Source organism: Nansenia antarctica (assembly GCF_963989245.1).
Source record: "Nansenia antarctica genome assembly, chromosome: 5".
In the NCBI taxonomy this organism is placed as follows: Eukaryota; Metazoa; Chordata; class Actinopteri; order Argentiniformes; family Microstomatidae; genus Nansenia; species Nansenia antarctica.
Genome location: NC_137690.1, coordinates 43,982,481 through 44,003,768, shown reverse-complemented (window position 1 = coordinate 44,003,768; position 21,288 = coordinate 43,982,481).

Here is a 21,288-nt window from a genome sequence, read left to right as displayed (position 1 = left end):
AAAAAGTCATAAATCGATTTAGGAAATATTGAATGATTTGGAGCATTTCCAAAACTGTCAAAAAAAACACCCAACTCTCTCCAATATATAAACTGCCAGCCAATGCTCTCCAGGCTGGTCAGAGGGGTGTGTGTTAATTATCATAGCACTAGGTCTTATTTGTAGAGGTTGCTGGGGCAGTTTATCACAAGCCAAAACACCTGGCTGTCAGTTCCACAGTATTCATGATGCTTAATAGTAATAAACTAAAACCTGTCTGCGATGGGACACTTAAATCATACTATAATATACCGCATAAATTATTAGATTGATGGTATTAGGCAGCGGGTTCCTGAAACGTGTCTCCAGGCGTATGTTACCACTCTTGATCAATGATAGATGCTGACAATTATCCTCGTCAGGTGTCAGATTAAATGCATAAAGAGTGTACCCTCTCAGGAAATCGTTTCGATCAATGGCCATAGCACTGTTCTTTAAATGTCTCCCTGTTGGTAACACCAGTTGATAGAATTCACGAGTTACGCAACCATTAGGGAAGTCCGGTTGTAATGGTTTGGTGGGGAACTGGACACCGTCAACATATATTGCCAGATATTCTAGATTATAATTCTTAAAATTGAATGGGTTCTTGCCATAGTCACCCGTAAAAGAGTCATTATCAACCATCGCTACCACCACAGACTATGTTATTGTTTGACTAAAACCCCTTGCTTGACTAAATAAAAATGATTGTAATGATACATGAACTCTGATAATTTATTTGACCAACATTTTATTGACTTGCACAATCTTACACAATTGTCTGAACATGTTGAACACAACTAAACACATTATGAACACACACACACGGTTGCAACTTTTTCACAAAACGTGTTACCATTGTGTCATTTTTAAACAGATTAGAAGAATATTTAGATATCAACATATCATAGGTGATGCCTCTACACATGTGATTTAAGAAGTAGATACAGTGTTCACCACATGTGACCGATGTGACATCCTGAACTTGTTTGTCTGATAAATGTATCTCGTCACATGACATGTTTAAAAAGTCATAAATCGATTTAGGAAATATTGAATGATTTGGAGCATTTCCAAAACTGTCAAAAAAACACCCAACTCTCTCCAATATATAAACTGCCAGCCAATGCTCTCCAGGCTGGTCAGAGGGGTGTGTGTTAATTATCATAGCACTAGGTCTTATTTGTAGAGGTTGCTGGGGCAGTTTATCACAAGCCAAAACACCTGGCTGTCAGTTCCACAGTATTCATGATGCTTAATAGTAATAAACTAAAACCTGTCTGCGATGGGACACTTAAATCATACTATCATATACCGCATAAATTATTAGATTGATGGTATTAGGCAGCGGGTTCCTGAAACGTGTCTCCAGGCGTATGTTACCACTCTTGATCAATGATAGATGCTGACAATTATCCTCGTCAGGTGTCAGATTAAATGCATAAAGAGTGTACCCTCTCAGGAAATCGTTTCGATCAATGGCCATAGCACTGTTCTTTAAATGTCTCCCTGTTGATAACACCAGTTGATAGAATTCACGAGTTACGCAACCATTAGGGAAGTCCGGTTGTAATGGTTTGGTGGGGAACTGGACACCGTCAACATATATTGCCAGATATTCTAGATTATAATTCTTAAAATTGAATGGGTTCTTGCCATAGTCACCCGTAAAAGAGTCATTATCAACCATCGCTACCACCACAGACTATGTTATTGTTTGACTAAAACCCCTTGCTTGACTAAATAAAAATGATTGTAATGATACATGAACTCTGATAATTTATTTGACCAACATTTTATTGACTTGCACAATCTTACACAATTGTCTGAACATGTTGAACACAACTAAACACATTATGAACACACACACACGGTTGCAACTTTTTCACAAAACGTGTTACCATTGTGTCATTTTTAAACAGATTAGAAGAATATTTAGATATCAACATATCATAGGTGATGCCTCTACACATGTGATTTAAGAAGTAGATACAGTGTTCACCACATGTGACCGATGTGACATCCTGAACTTGTTTGTCTGATAAATGTATCTCGTCACATGACATGTTTAAAAAGTCATAAATCGATTTAGGAAATATTGAATGATTTGGAGCATTTCCAAAACTGTCAAAAAAACACCCAACTCTCTCCAATATATAAACTGCCAGCCAATGCTCTCCAGGCTGGTCAGAGGGGTGTGTGTTAATTATCATAGCACTAGGTCTTATTTGTAGAGGTTGCTGGGGCAGTTTATCACAAGCCAAAACACCTGGCTGTCAGTTCCACAGTATTCATGATGCTTAATAGTAATAAACTAAAACCTGTCTGCGATGGGACACTTAAATCATACTATCATATACCGCATAAATTATTAGATTGATGGTATTAGGCAGCGGGTTCCTGAAACGTGTCTCCAGGCGTATGTTACCACTCTTGATCAATGATAGATGCTGACAATTATCCTCGTCAGGTGTCAGATTAAATGCATAAAGAGTGTACCCTCTCAGGAAATCGTTTCGATCAATGGCCATAGCACTGTTCTTTAAATGTCTCCCTGTTGATAACACCAGTTGATAGAATTCACGAGTTACGCAACCATTAGGGAAGTCCGGTTGTAATGGTTTGGTGGGGAACTGGACACCGTCAACATATATTGCCAGATATTCTAGATTATAATTCTTAAAATTGAATGGGTTCTTGCCATAGTCACCCGTAAAAGAGTCATTATCAACCATCGCTACCACCACAGACTATGTTATTGTTTGACTAAAACCCCTTGCTTGACTAAATAAAAATGATTGTAATGATACATGAACTCTGATAATTTATTTGACCAACATTTTATTGACTTGCACAATCTTACACAATTGTCTGGACATGTTGAACACAACTAAACACATTATGAACACACACACACGGTTGCAACTTTTTCACAAAACGTGTTACCATTGTGTCATTTTTAAACTGATTAGAAGAATATTTAGATATCAACATATCATAGGTGATGCCTCTACACATGTGATTTAAGAAGTAGATACAGTGTTCACCACATGTGACCGATGTGACATCCTGAACTTGTTTGTCTGATAAATGTATCTCGTCACATGACATGTTTAAAAAGTCATAAATCGATTTAGGAAATATTGAATGATTTGGAGCATTTCCAAAACTGTCAAAAAAAACACCCAACTCTCTCCAATATATAAACTGCCAGCCAATGCTCTCCAGGCTGGTCAGAGGGGTGTGTGTTAATTATCATAGCACTAGGTCTTATTTGTAGAGGTTGCTGGGGCAGTTTATCACAAGCCAAAACACCTGGCTGTCAGTTCCACAGTATTCATGATGCTTAATAGTAATAAACTAAAACCTGTCTGCGATGGGACACTTAAATCATACTATAATATACCGCATAAATTATTAGATTGATGGTATTAGGCAGCGGGTTCCTGAAACGTGTCTCCAGGCGTATGTTACCACTCTTGATCAATGATAGATGCTGACAATTATCCTCGTCAGGTGTCAGATTAAATGCATAAAGAGTGTACCCTCTCAGGAAATCGTTTCGATCAATGGCCATAGCACTGTTCTTTAAATGTCTCCCTGTTGGTAACACCAGTTGATAGAATTCACGAGTTACGCAACCATTAGGGAAGTCCGGTTGTAATGGTTTGGTGGGGAACTGGACACCGTCAACATATATTGCCAGATATTCTAGATTATAATTCTTAAAATTGAATGGGTTCTTGCCATAGTCACCCGTAAAAGAGTCATTATCAACCATCGCTACCACCACAGACTATGTTATTGTTTGACTAAAACCCCTTGCTTGACTAAATAAAAATGATTGTAATGATACATGAACTCTGATAATTTATTTGACCAACATTTTATTGACTTGCACAATCTTACACAATTGTCTGAACATGTTGAACACAACTAAACACATTATGAACACACACACACGGTTGCAACTTTTTCACAAAACGTGTTACCATTGTGTCATTTTTAAACAGATTAGAAGAATATTTAGATATCAACATATCATAGGTGATGCCTCTACACATGTGATTTAAGAAGTAGATACAGTGTTCACCACATGTGACCGATGTGACATCCTGAACTTGTTTGTCTGATAAATGTATCTCGTCACATGACATGTTTAAAAAGTCATAAATCGATTTAGGAAATATTGAATGATTTGGAGCATTTCCAAAACTGTCAAAAAAACACCCAACTCTCTCCAATATATAAACTGCCAGCCAATGCTCTCCAGGCTGGTCAGAGGGGTGTGTGTTAATTATCATAGCACTAGGTCTTATTTGTAGAGGTTGCTGGGGCAGTTTATCACAAGCCAAAACACCTGGCTGTCAGTTCCACAGTATTCATGATGCTTAATAGTAATAAACTAAAACCTGTCTGCGATGGGACACTTAAATCATACTATCATATACCGCATAAATTATTAGATTGATGGTATTAGGCAGCGGGTTCCTGAAACGTGTCTCCAGGCGTATGTTACCACTCTTGATCAATGATAGATGCTGACAATTATCCTCGTCAGGTGTCAGATTAAATGCATAAAGAGTGTACCCTCTCAGGAAATCGTTTCGATCAATGGCCATAGCACTGTTCTTTAAATGTCTCCCTGTTGATAACACCAGTTGATAGAATTCACGAGTTACGCAACCATTAGGGAAGTCCGGTTGTAATGGTTTGGTGGGGAACTGGACACCGTCAACATATATTGCCAGATATTCTAGATTATAATTCTTAAAATTGAATGGGTTCTTGCCATAGTCACCCGTAAAAGAGTCATTATCAACCATCGCTACCACCACAGACTATGTTATTGTTTGACTAAAACCCCTTGCTTGACTAAATAAAAATGATTGTAATGATACATGAACTCTGATAATTTATTTGACCAACATTTTATTGACTTGCACAATCTTACACAATTGTCTGAACATGTTGAACACAACTAAACACATTATGAACACACACACACGGTTGCAACTTTTTCACAAAACGTGTTACCATTGTGTCATTTTTAAACAGATTAGAAGAATATTTAGATATCAACATATCATAGGTGATGCCTCTACACATGTGATTTAAGAAGTAGATACAGTGTTCACCACATGTGACCGATGTGACATCCTGAACTTGTTTGTCTGATAAATGTATCTCGTCACATGACATGTTTAAAAAGTCATAAATCGATTTAGGAAATATTGAATGATTTGGAGCATTTCCAAAACTGTCAAAAAAACACCCAACTCTCTCCAATATATAAACTGCCAGCCAATGCTCTCCAGGCTGGTCAGAGGGGTGTGTGTTAATTATCATAGCACTAGGTCTTATTTGTAGAGGTTGCTGGGGCAGTTTATCACAAGCCAAAACACCTGGCTGTCAGTTCCACAGTATTCATGATGCTTAATAGTAATAAACTAAAACCTGTCTGCGATGGGACACTTAAATCATACTATCATATACCGCATAAATTATTAGATTGATGGTATTAGGCAGCGGGTTCCTGAAACGTGTCTCCAGGCGTATGTTACCACTCTTGATCAATGATAGATGCTGACAATTATCCTCGTCAGGTGTCAGATTAAATGCATAAAGAGTGTACCCTCTCAGGAAATCGTTTCGATCAATGGCCATAGCACTGTTCTTTAAATGTCTCCCTGTTGATAACACCAGTTGATAGAATTCACGAGTTACGCAACCATTAGGGAAGTCCGGTTGTAATGGTTTGGTGGGGAACTGGACACCGTCAACATATATTGCCAGATATTCTAGATTATAATTCTTAAAATTGAATGGGTTCTTGCCATAGTCACCCGTAAAAGAGTCATTATCAACCATCGCTACCACCACAGACTATGTTATTGTTTGACTAAAACCCCTTGCTTGACTAAATAAAAATGATTGTAATGATACATGAACTCTGATAATTTATTTGACCAACATTTTATTGACTTGCACAATCTTACACAATTGTCTGGACATGTTGAACACAACTAAACACATTATGAACACACACACACGGTTGCAACTTTTTCACAAAACGTGTTACCATTGTGTCATTTTTAAACTGATTAGAAGAATATTTAGATATCAACATATCATAGGTGATGCCTCTACACATGTGATTTAAGAAGTAGATACAGTGTTCACCACATGTGACCGATGTGACATCCTGAACTTGTTTGTCTGATAAATGTATCTCGTCACATGACATGTTTAAAAAGTCATAAATCGATTTAGGAAATATTGAATGATTTGGAGCATTTCCAAAACTGTCAAAAAAACACCCAACTCTCTCCAATATATAAACTGCCAGCCAATGCTCTCCAGGCTGGTCAGAGGGGTGTGTGTTAATTATCATAGCACTAGGTCTTATTTGTAGAGGTTGCTGGGGCAGTTTATCACAAGCCAAAACACCTGGCTGTCAGTTCCACAGTATTCATGATGCTTAATAGTAATAAACTAAAACCTGTCTGCGATGGGACACTTAAATCATACTATCATATACCGCATAAATTATTAGATTGATGGTATTAGGCAGCGGGTTCCTGAAACGTGTCTCCAGGCGTATGTTACCACTCTTGATCAATGATAGATGCTGACAATTATCCTCGTCAGGTGTCAGATTAAATGCATAAAGAGTGTACCCTCTCAGGAAATCGTTTCGATCAATGGCCATAGCACTGTTCTTTAAATGTCTCCCTGTTGATAACACCAGTTGATAGAATTCACGAGTTACGCAACCATTAGGGAAGTCCGGTTGTAATGGTTTGGTGGGGAACTGGACACCGTCAACATATATTGCCAGATATTCTAGATTATAATTCTTAAAATTGAATGGGTTCTTGCCATAGTCACCCGTAAAAGAGTCATTATCAACCATCGCTACCACCACAGACTATGTTATTGTTTGACTAAAACCCCTTGCTTGACTAAATAAAAATGATTGTAATGATACATGAACTCTGATAATTTATTTGACCAACATTTTATTGACTTGCACAATCTTACACAATTGTCTGAACATGTTGAACACAACTAAACACATTATGAACACACACACACGGTTGCAACTTTTTCACAAAACGTGTTACCATTGTGTCATTTTTAAACAGATTAGAAGAATATTTAGATATCAACATATCATAGGTGATGCCTCTACACATGTGATTTAAGAAGTAGATACAGTGTTCACCACATGTGACCGATGTGACATCCTGAACTTGTTTGTCTGATAAATGTATCTCGTCACATGACATGTTTAAAAAGTCATAAATCGATTTAGGAAATATTGAATGATTTGGAGCATTTCCAAAACTGTCAAAAAAACACCCAACTCTCTCCAATATATAAACTGCCAGCCAATGCTCTCCAGGCTGGTCAGAGGGGTGTGTGTTAATTATCATAGCACTAGGTCTTATTTGTAGAGGTTGCTGGGGCAGTTTATCACAAGCCAAAACACCTGGCTGTCAGTTCCACAGTATTCATGATGCTTAATAGTAATAAACTAAAACCTGTCTGCGATGGGACACTTAAATCATACTATCATATACCGCATAAATTATTAGATTGATGGTATTAGGCAGCGGGTTCCTGAAACGTGTCTCCAGGCGTATGTTACCACTCTTGATCAATGATAGATGCTGACAATTATCCTCGTCAGGTGTCAGATTAAATGCATAAAGAGTGTACCCTCTCAGGAAATCGTTTCGATCAATGGCCATAGCACTGTTCTTTAAATGTCTCCCTGTTGATAACACCAGTTGATAGAATTCACGAGTTACGCAACCATTTGGGAAGTCCGGTTGTAATGGTTTGGTGGGGAACTGGACACCGTCAACATATATTGCCAGATATTCTAGATTATAATTCTTAAAATTGAATGGGTTCTTGCCATAGTCACCCGTAAAAGAGTCATTATCAACCATCGCTACCACCACAGACTATGTTATTGTTTGACTAAAACCCCTTGCTTGACTAAATAAAAATGATTGTAATGATACATGAACTCTGATAATTTATTTGACCAACATTTTATTGACTTGCACAATCTTACACAATTGTCTGAACATGTTGAACACAACTAAACACATTATGAACACACACACACGGTTGCAACTTTTTCACAAAACGTGTTACCATTGTGTCATTTTTAAACAGATTAGAAGAATATTTAGATATCAACATATCATAGGTGATGCCTCTACACATGTGATTTAAGAAGTAGATACAGTGTTCACCACATGTGACCGATGTGACATCCTGAACTTGTTTGTCTGATAAATGTATCTCGTCACATGACATGTTTAAAAAGTCATAAATCGATTTAGGAAATATTGAATGATTTGGAGCATTTCCAAAACTGTCAAAAAAACACCCAACTCTCTCCAATATATAAACTGCCAGCCAATGCTCTCCAGGCTGGTCAGAGGGGTGTGTGTTAATTATCATAGCACTAGGTCTTATTTGTAGAGGTTGCTGGGGCAGTTTATCACAAGCCAAAACACCTGGCTGTCAGTTCCACAGTATTCATGATGCTTAATAGTAATAAACTAAAACCTGTCTGCGATGGGACACTTAAATCATACTATCATATACCGCATAAATTATTAGATTGATGGTATTAGGCAGCGGGTTCCTGAAACGTGTCTCCAGGCGTATGTTACCACTCTTGATCAATGATAGATGCTGACAATTATCCTCGTCAGGTGTCAGATTAAATGCATAAAGAGTGTACCCTCTCAGGAAATCGTTTCGATCAATGGCCATAGCACTGTTCTTTAAATGTCTCCCTGTTGATAACACCAGTTGATAGAATTCACGAGTTACGCAACCATTAGGGAAGTCCGGTTGTAATGGTTTGGTGGGGAACTGGACACCGTCAACATATATTGCCAGATATTCTAGATTATAATTCTTAAAATTGAATGGGTTCTTGCCATAGTCACCCGTAAAAGAGTCATTATCAACCATCGCTACCACCACAGACTATGTTATTGTTTGACTAAAACCCCTTGCTTGACTAAATAAAAATGATTGTAATGATACATGAACTCTGATAATTTATTTGACCAACATTTTATTGACTTGCACAATCTTACACAATTGTCTGAACATGTTGAACACAACTAAACACATTATGAACACACACACACGGTTGCAACTTTTTCACAAAACGTGTTACCATTGTGTCATTTTTAAACAGATTAGAAGAATATTTAGATATCAACATATCATAGGTGATGCCTCTACACATGTGATTTAAGAAGTAGATACAGTGTTCACCACATGTGACCGATGTGACATCCTGAACTTGTTTGTCTGATAAATGTATCTCGTCACATGACATGTTTAAAAAGTCATAAATCGATTTAGGAAATATTGAATGATTTGGAGCATTTCCAAAACTGTCAAAAAAACACCCAACTCTCTCCAATATATAAACTGCCAGCCAATGCTCTCCAGGCTGGTCAGAGGGGTGTGTGTTAATTATCATAGCACTAGGTCTTATTTGTAGAGGTTGCTGGGGCAGTTTATCACAAGCCAAAACACCTGGCTGTCAGTTCCACAGTATTCATGATGCTTAATAGTAATAAACTAAAACCTGTCTGCGATGGGACACTTAAATCATACTATCATATACCGCATAAATTATTAGATTGATGGTATTAGGCAGCGGGTTCCTGAAACGTGTCTCCAGGCGTATGTTACCACTCTTGATCAATGATAGATGCTGACAATTATCCTCGTCAGGTGTCAGATTAAATGCATAAAGAGTGTACCCTCTCAGGAAATCGTTTCGATCAATGGCCATAGCACTGTTCTTTAAATGTCTCCCTGTTGATAACACCAGTTGATAGAATTCACGAGTTACGCAACCATTAGGGAAGTCCGGTTGTAATGGTTTGGTGGGGAACTGGACACCGTCAACATATATTGCCAGATATTCTAGATTATAATTCTTAAAATTGAATGGGTTCTTGCCATAGTCACCCGTAAAAGAGTCATTATCAACCATCGCTACCACCACAGACTATGTTATTGTTTGACTAAAACCCCTTGCTTGACTAAATAAAAATGATTGTAATGATACATGAACTCTGATCATTTATTTGACCAACATTTTATTGACTTGCACAATCTTACACAATTGTCTGAACATGTTGAACACAACTAAACACATTATGAACACACACACACGGTTGCAACTTTTTCACAAAACGTGTTACCATTGTGTCATTTTTAAACAGATTAGAAGAATATTTAGATATCAACATATCATAGGTGATGCCTCTACACATGTGATTTAAGAAGTAGATACAGTGTTCACCACATGTGACCGATGTGACATCCTGAACTTGTTTGTCTGATAAATGTATCTCGTCACATGACATGTTTAAAAAGTCATAAATCGATTTAGGAAATATTGAATGATTTGGAGCATTTCCAAAACTGTCAAAAAAACACCCAACTCTCTCCAATATATAAACTGCCAGCCAATGCTCTCCAGGCTGGTCAGAGGGGTGTGTGTTAATTATCATAGCACTAGGTCTTATTTGTAGAGGTTGCTGGGGCAGTTTATCACAAGCCAAAACACCGGGCTGTCAGTTCCACAGTATTCATGATGCTTAATAGTAATAAACTAAAACCTGTCTGCGATGGGACACTTAAATCATACTATCATATACCGCATAAATTATTAGATTGATGGTATTAGGCAGCGGGTTCCTGAAACGTGTCTCCAGGCGTATGTTACCACTCTTGATCAATGATAGATGCTGACAATTATCCTCGTCAGGTGTCAGATTAAATGCATAAAGAGTGTACCCTCTCAGGAAATCGTTTCGATCAATGGCCATAGCACTGTTCTTTAAATGTCTCCCTGTTGATAACACCAGTTGATAGAATTCACGAGTTACGCAACCATTAGGGAAGTCCGGTTGTAATGGTTTGGTGGGGAACTGGACACCGTCAACATATATTGCCAGATATTCTAGATTATAATTCTTAAAATTGAATGGGTTCTTGCCATAGTCACCCGTAAAAGAGTCATTATCAACCATCGCTACCACCACAGACTATGTTATTGTTTGACTAAAACCCCTTGCTTGACTAAATAAAAATGATTGTAATGATACATGAACTCTGATCATTTATTTGACCAACATTTTATTGACTTGCACAATCTTACACAATTGTCTGAACATGTTGAACACAACTAAACACATTATGAACACACACACACGGTTGCAACTTTTTCACAAAACGTGTTACCATTGTGTCATTTTTAAACAGATTAGAAGAATATTTAGATATCAACATATCATAGGTGATGCCTCTACACATGTGATTTAAGAAGTAGATACAGTGTTCACCACATGTGACCGATGTGACATCCTGAACTTGTTTGTCTGATAAATGTATCTCGTCACATGACATGTTTAAAAAGTCATAAATCGATTTAGGAAATATTGAATGATTTGGAGCATTTCCAAAACTGTCAAAAAAACACCCAACTCTCTCCAATATATAAACTGCCAGCCAATGCTCTCCAGGCTGGTCAGAGGGGTGTGTGTTAATTATCATAGCACTAGGTCTTATTTGTAGAGGTTGCTGGGGCAGTTTATCACAAGCCAAAACACCTGGCTGTCAGTTCCACAGTATTCATGATGCTTAATAGTAATAAACTAAAACCTGTCTGCGATGGGACACTTAAATCATACTATCATATACCGCATAAATTATTAGATTGATGGTATTAGGCAGCGGGTTCCTGAAACGTGTCTCCAGGCGTATGTTACCACTCTTGATCAATGATAGATGCTGACAATTATCCTCGTCAGGTGTCAGATTAAATGCATAAAGAGTGTACCCTCTCAGGAAATCGTTTCGATCAATGGCCATAGCACTGTTCTTTAAATGTCTCCCTGTTGATAACACCAGTTGATAGAATTCACGAGTTACGCAACCATTAGGGAAGTCCAGTTGTAATGGTTTGGTGGGGAACTGGACACCGTCAACATATATTGCCAGATATTCTAGATTATAATTCTTAAAATTGAATGGGTTCTTGCCATAGTCACCCGTAAAAGAGTCATTATCAACCATCGCTACCACCACAGACTATGTTATTGTTTGACTAAAACCCCTTGCTTGACTAAATAAAAATGATTGTAATGATACATGAACTCTGATAATTTATTTGACCAACATTTTATTGACTTGCACAATCTTACACAATTGTCTGAACATGTTGAACACAACTAAACACATTATGAACACACACACACGGTTGCAACTTTTTCACAAAACGTGTTACCATTGTGTCATTTTTAAACAGATTAGAAGAATATTTAGATATCAACATATCATAGGTGATGCCTCTACACATGTGATTTAAGAAGTAGATACAGTGTTCACCACATGTGACCGATGTGACATCCTGAACTTGTTTGTCTGATAAATGTATCTCGTCACATGACATGTTTAAAAAGTCATAAATCGATTTAGGAAATATTGAATGATTTGGAGCATTTCCAAAACTGTCAAAAAAACACCCAACTCTCTCCAATATATAAACTGCCAGCCAATGCTCTCCAGGCTGGTCAGAGGGGTGTGTGTTAATTATCATAGCACTAGGTCTTATTTGTAGAGGTTGCTGGGGCAGTTTATCACAAGCCAAAACACCTGGCTGTCAGTTCCACAGTATTCATGATGCTTAATAGTAATAAACTCAAACCTGTCTGCGATGGGACACTTAAATCATACTATCATATACCGCATAAATTATTAGATTGATGGTATTAGGCAGCGGTTTCCTGAAACGTGTCTCCAGGCGTATGTTACCACTCTTGATCAATGATAGATGCTGACAATTATCCTCGTCAGGTGTCAGATTAAATGCATAAAGAGTGTACCCTCTCAGGAAATCGTTTCGATCAATGGCCATAGCACTGTTCTTTAAATGTCTCCCTGTTGATAACACCAGTTGATAGAATTCACGAGTTACGCAACCATTAGGGAAGTCCGGTTGTAATGGTTTGGTGGGGAACTGGACACCGTCAACATATATTGCCAGATATTCTAGATTATAATTCTTAAAATTGAATGGGTTCTTGCCATAGTCACCCGTAAAAGAGTCATTATCAACCATCGCTACCACCACAGACTATGTTATTGTTTGACTAAAACCCCTTGCTTGACTAAATAAAAATGATTGTAATGATACATGAACTCTGATAATTTATTTGACCAACATTTTATTGACTTGCACAATCTTACACAATTGTCTGAACATGTTGAACACAACTAAACACATTATGAACACACACACACGGTTGCAACTTTTTCACAAAACGTGTTACCATTGTGTCATTTTTAAACAGATTAGAAGAATATTTAGATATCAACATATCATAGGTGATGCCTCTACACATGTGATTTAAGAAGTAGATACAGTGTTCACCACATGTGACCGATGTGACATCCTGAACTTGTTTGTCTGATAAATGTATCTCGTCACATGACATGTTTAAAAAGTCATAAATCGATTTAGGAAATATTGAATGATTTGGAGCATTTCCAAAACTGTCAAAAAAACACCCAACTCTCTCCAATATATAAACTGCCAGCCAATGCTCTCCAGGCTGGTCAGAGGGGTGTGTGTTAATTATCATAGCACTAGGTCTTATTTGTAGAGGTTGCTGGGGCAGTTTATCACAAGCCAAAACACCTGGCTGTCAGTTCCACAGTATTCATGATGCTTAATAGTAATAAACTCAAACCTGTCTGCGATGGGACACTTAAATCATACTATCATATACCGCATAAATTATTAGATTGATGGTATTAGGCAGCGGGTTCCTGAAACGTGTCTCCAGGCGTATGTTACCACTCTTGATCAATGATAGATGCTGACAATTATCCTCGTCAGGTGTCAGATTAAATGCATAAAGAGTGTACCCTCTCAGGAAATCGTTTCGATCAATGGCCATAGCACTGTTCTTTAAATGTCTCCCTGTTGATAACACCAGTTGATAGAATTCACGAGTTACGCAACCATTAGGGAAGTCCGGTTGTAATGGTTTGGTGGGGAACTGGACACCGTCAACATATATTGCCAGATATTCTAGATTATAATTCTTAAAATTGAATGGGTTCTTGCCATAGTCACCCGTAAAAGAGTCATTATCAACCATCGCTACCACCACAGACTATGTTATTGTTTGACTAAAACCCCTTGCTTGACTAAATAAAAATGATTGTAATGATACATGAACTCTGATAATTTATTTGACCAACATTTTATTGACTTGCACAATCTTACACAATTGTCTGAACATGTTGAACACAACTAAACACATTATGAACACACACACACGGTTGCAACTTTTTCACAAAACGTGTTACCATTGTGTCATTTTTAAACAGATTAGAAGAATATTTAGATATCAACATATCATAGGTGATGCCTCTACACATGTGATTTAAGAAGTAGATACAGTGTTCACCACATGTGACCGATGTGACATCCTGAACTTGTTTGTCTGATAAATGTATCTCGTCACATGACATGTTTAAAAAGTCATAAATCGATTTAGGAAATATTGAATGATTTGGAGCATTTCCAAAACTGTCAAAAAAACACCCAACTCTCTCCAATATATAAACTGCCAGCCAATGCTCTCCAGGCTGGTCAGAGGGGTGTGTGTTAATTATCATAGCACTAGGTCTTATTTGTAGAGGTTGCTGGGGCAGTTTATCACAAGCCAAAACACCTGGCTGTCAGTTCCACAGTATTCATGATGCTTAATAGTAATAAACTCAAACCTGTCTGCGATGGGACACTTAAATCATACTATCATATACCGCATAAATAGATTGATGGTATTAGGCAGCGGGTTCCTGAAACGTGTCTCCAGGCGTATGTTACCACTCTTGATCAATGATAGATGCTGACAATTATCCTCGTCAGGTGTCAGATTAAATGCATAAAGAGTGTACCCTCTCAGGAAATCGTTTCGATCAATGGCCATAGCACTGTTCTTTAAATGTCTCCCTGTTGATAACACCAGTTGATAGAATTCACGAGTTACGCAACCATTAGGGAAGTCCGGTTGTAATGGTTTGGTGGGGAACTGGACACCGTCAACATATATTGCCAGATATTCTAGATTATAATTCTTAAAATTGAATGGGTTCTTGCCATAGTCACCCGTAAAAGAGTCATTATCAACCATCGCTACCACCACAGACTATGTTATTGTTTGACTAAAACCCCTTGCTTGACTAAATAAAAATGATTGTAATGATACATGAACTCTGATAATTTATTTGACCAACATTTTATTGACTTGCACAATCTTACACAATTGTCTGAACATGTTGAACACAACTAAACACATTATGAACACACACACACGGTTGCAACTTTTTCACAAAACGTGTTACGATTGTGTCATTTTTAAACAGATTAGAAGAATATTTAGATATCAACATATCATAGGTGATGCCTCTACACATGTGATTTAAGAAGTAGATACAGTGTTCACCACATGTGACCGATGTGACATCCTGAACTTGTTTGTCTGATAAATGTATCTCGTCACATGACATGTTTAAAAGGTCATAAATCGATTTAGGAAATATTGAATGATTTGGAGCATTTCCAAAACTGTCAAAAAAACACCCAACTCTCTCCAATATATAAACTGCCAGCCAATGCTCTCCAGGCTGGTCAGAGGGGTGTGTGTTAATTATCATAGCACTAGGTCTTATTTGTAGAGGTTGCTGGGGCAGTTTATCACAAGCCAAAACACCTGGCTGTCAGTTCCACAGTATTCATGATGCTTAATAGTAATAAACTAAAACCTGTCTGCGATGGGACACTTAAATCATACTATCATATACCGCATAAATTATTAGATTGATGGTATTAGGCAGCGGGTTCCTGAAACGTGTCTCCAGGCGTATGTTACCACTCTTGATCAATGATAGATGCTGACAATTATCCTCGTCAGGTGTCAGATTAAATGCATAAAGAGTGTACCCTCTCAGGAAATCGTTTCGATCAATGGCCATAGCACTGTTCTTTAAATGTCTCCCTGTTGATAACACCAGTTGATAGAATTCACGAGTTACGCAACCATTAGGGAAGTCCGGTTGTAATGGTTTGGTGGGGAACTGGACACCGTCAACATATATTGCCAGATATTCTAGATTATAATTCTTAAAATTGAATGGGTTCTTGCCATAGTCACCCGTAAAAGAGTCATTATCAACCATCGCTACCACCACAGACTATGTTATTGTTTGACTAAAACCCCTTGCTTGACTAAATAAAAATGATTGTAATGATACATGAACTCTGATAATTTATTTGACCAACATTTTATTGACTTGCACAATCTTACACAATTGTCTGAACATGTTGAACACAACTAAACACATTATGAACACACACACACGGTTGCAACTTTTTCACAAAACGTGTTACCATTGTGTCATTTTTAAACAGATTAGAAGAATATTTAGATATCAACATATCATAGGTGATGCCTCTACACATGTGATTTAAGAAGTAGATACAGTGTTCACCACATGTGACCGATGTGACATCCTGAACTTGTTTGTCTGATAAATGTATCTCGTCACATGACATGTTTAAAAAGTCATAAATCGATTTAGGAAATATTGAATGATTTGGAGCATTTCCAAAACTGTCAAAAAAACACCCAACTCTCTCCAATATATAAACTGCCAGCCAATGCTCTCCAGGCTGGTCAGAGGGGTGTGTGTTAATTATCATAGCACTAGGTCTTATTTGTAGAGGTTGCTGGGGCAGTTTATCACAAGCCAAAACACCTGGCTGTCAGTTCCACAGTATTCATGATGCTTAATAGTAATAAACTAAAACCTGTCTGCGATAGGACACTTAAATCATACTATCATATACCGCATAAATTATTAGATTGATGGTATTAGGCAGCGGGTTCCTGAAACGTGTCTCCAGGCGTATGTTACCACTCTTGATCAATGATAGATGCTGACAATTATCCTCGTCAGGTGTCAGATTAAATGCATAAAGAGTGTACCCTCTCAGGAAATCGTTTCGATCAATGGCCATAGCACTGTTCTTTAAATGTCTCCCTGTTGATAACACCAGTTGATAGAATTCACGAGTTACGCAACCATTAGGGAAGTCCGGTTGTAATGGTTTGGTGGGGAACTGGACACCGTCAACATATATTGCCAGATATTCTAGATTATAATTCTTAAAATTGAATGGGTTCTTGCCATAGTCACCCGTAAAAGAGTCATTATCAACCATCGCTACCACCACAGACTATGTTATTGTTTGACTAAAACCCCTTGCTTGACTAAATAAAAATGATTGTAATGATACATGAACTCTGATAATTTATTTGACCAACATTTTATTGACTTGCACAATCTTACACAATTGTCTGAACATGTTGAACACAACTAAACACATTATGAACACACACACACGGTTGCAACTTTTTCACAAAACGTGTTACCATTGTGTCATTTTTAAACAGATTAGAAGAATATTTAGATATCAACATATCATAGGTGATGCCTCTACACATGTGATTTAAGAAGTAGATACAGTGTTCACCACATGTGACCGATGTGACATCCTGAACTTGTTTGTCTGATAAATGTATCTCGTCACATGACATGTTTAAAAAGTCATAAATCGATTTAGGAAATATTGAATGATTTGGAGCATTTCCAAAACTGTCAAAAAAACACCCAACTCTCTCCAATATATAAACTGCCAGCCAATGCTCTCCAGGCTGGTCAGAGGGGTGTGTGTTAATTATCATAGCACTAGGTCTTATTTGTAGAGGTTGCTGGGGCAGTTTATCACAAGCCAAAACACCTGGCTGTCAGTTCCACAGTATTCATGATGCTTAATAGTAATAAACTCAAACCTGTCTGCGATGGGACACTTAAATCATACTATCATATACCGCATAAATAGATTGATGGTATTAGGCAGCGGGTTCCTGAAACGTGTCTCCAGGCGTATGTTACCACTCTTGATCAATGATAGATGCTGACAATTATCCTCGTCAGGTGTCAGATTAAATGCATAAAGAGTGTACCCTCTCAGGAAATCGTTTCGATCAATGGCCATAGCACTGTTCTTTAAATGTCTCCCTGTTGATAACACCAGTTGATAGAATTCACGAGTTACGCAACCATTAGGGAAGTCCGGTTGTAATGGTTTGGTGGGGAACTGGACACCGTCAACATATATTGCCAGATATTCTAGATTATAATTCTTAAAATTGAATGGGTTCTTGCCATAGTCACCCGTAAAAGAGTCATTATCAACCATCGCTACCACCACAGACTATGTTATTGTTTGACTAAAACCCCTTGCTTGACTAAATAAAAATGATTGTAATGATACATGAACTCTGATAATTTATTTGACCAACATTTTATTGACTTGCACAATCTTACACAATTGTCTGAACATGTTGAACACAACTAAACACATTATGAACACACACACACGGTTGCAACTTTTTCACAAAACGTGTTACGATTGTGTCATTTTTAAACAGATTAGAAGAATATTTAGATATCAACATATCATAGGTGATGCCTCTACACATGTGATTTAAGAAGTAGATACAGTGTTCACCACATGTGACCGATGTGACATCCTGAACTTGTTTGTCTGATAAATGTATCTCGTCACATGACATGTTTAAAAGGTCATAAATCGATTTAGGAAATATTGAATGATTTGGAGCATTTCCAAAACTGTCAAAAAAACACCCAACTCTCTCCAATATATAAACTGCCAGCCAATGCTCTCCAGGCTGGTCAGAGGGGTGTGTGTTAATTATCATAGCACTAGGTCTTATTTGTAGAGGTTGCTGGGGCAGTTTATCACAAGCCAAAACACCTGGCTGTCAGTTCCACAGTATTCATGATGCTTAATAGTAATAAACTAAAACCTGTCTGCGATGGGACACTTAAATCATACTATCATATACCGCATAAATTATTAGATTGATGGTATTAGGCAGCGGGTTCCTGAAACGTGTCTCCAGGCGTATGTTACCACTCTTGATCAATGATAGATGCTGACAATTATCCTCGTCAGGTGTCAGATTAAATGCATAAAGAGTGTACCCTCTCAGGAAATCGTTTCGATCAATGGCCATAGCACTGTTCTTTAAATGTCTCCCTGTTGATAACACCAGTTGATAGAATTCACGAGTTACGCAACCATTAGGGAAGTCCGGTTGTAATGGTTTGGTGGGGAACTGGACACCGTCAACATATATTGCCAGATATTCTAGATTATAATTCTTAAAATTGAATGGGTTCTTGCCATAGTCACCCGTAAAAGAGTCATTATCAACCATCGCTACCACCACAGACTATGTTATTGTTTGACTAAAACCCCTTGCTTGACTAAATAAAAATGATTGTAATGATACATGAACTCTGATAATTTATTTGACCAACATTTTATTGACTTGCACAATCTTACACAATTGTCTGAACATGTTGAACACAACTAAACACATTATGAACACACACACACGGTTGCAACTTTTTCACAAAACGTGTTACCATTGTGTCATTTTTAAACAGATTAGAAGAATATTTAGATATCAACATATCATAGGTGATGCCTCTACACATGTGATTTAAGAAGTAGATACAGTGTTCACCACATGTGACCGATGTGACATCCTGAACTTGTTTGTCTGATAAATGTATCTCGTCACATGACATGTTTAAAAAGTCATAAATCGATTTAGGAAATATTGAATGATTTGGAGCATTTCCAAAACTGTCAAAAAAACACCCAACTCTCTCCAATATATAAACTGCCAGCCAATGCTCTCCAGGCTGGTCAGAGGGGTGTGTGTTAATTATCATAGCACTAGGTCTTATTTGTAGAGGTTGCTGGGGCAGTTTATCACAAGCCAAAACACCTGGCTGTCAGTTCCACAGTATTCATGATGCTTAATAGTAATAAACTAAAACCTGTCTGCGATAGGACACTTAAATCATACTATCATATACCGCATAAATTATTAGATTGATGGTATTAGGCAGCGGGTTCCTGAAACGTGTCTCCAGGCGTATGTTACCACTCTTGATCAATGATAGATGCTGACAATTATCCTCGTCAGGTGTCAGATTAAATGCATAAAGAGTGTACCCTCTCAGGAAATCGTTTCGATCAATGGCCATAGCACTGTTCTTTAAATGTCTCCCTGTTGATAACACCAGTTGATAGAATTCACGAGTTACGCAACCATTAGGGAAGTCCGGTTGTAATGGTTTGGTGGGGAACTGGACACCGTCAACATATATTGCCAGATATTCTAGATTATAATTCTTAAAATTGAATGGGTTCTTGCCATAGTCACCCGTAAAAGAGTCATTATCAACCATCGCTACCACCACAGACTATGTTATTGTTTGACTAAAACCCCTTGCTTGACTAAATAAAAATGATTGTAATGATACATGAACTCTGATAATTTATTTGACCAACATTTTATTGACTTGCACAATCTTACACAATTGTCTGAACATGTTGAACACAACTAAACACATTATGAACACACACACACGGTTGCAACTTTTTCACAAAATGTGTTACCATTGTGTCATTTTTAAACAGATTAGAAGAATATTTAGATATCAACATATCATAGGTGATGCCTCTACACATGTGATTTAAGAAGTAGATACAGTGTTCACCACATGTGACCGATGTGACATCCTGAACTTGTTTGTCTGATAAATGTATCTCGTCACATGACATGTTTAAAAAGTCATAAATCGATTTAGGAAATATTGAATGATTTGGAGCATTTCCAAAACTGTCAAAAAAACACCCAACTCTCTCCAATATATAAACTGCCAGCCAATGCTCTCCAGGCTGGTCAGAGGGGTGTGTGTTAATTATCATAGCACTAGGTCTTATTTGTAGAGGTTGCTGGGGCAGTTTATCACAAGCCAAAACACCTGGCTGTCAGTTCCACAGTATTCATGATGCTTAATAGTAATAAACTAAAACCTGTCTGCGATAGGACACTTAAATCATACTATCATATACCGCATAAATTATTAGATTGATGGTATTAGGCAGCGGGTTCCTGAAACGTGTCTCCAGGCGTATGTTACCACTCTTGATCAATGATAGATGCTGACAATTATCCT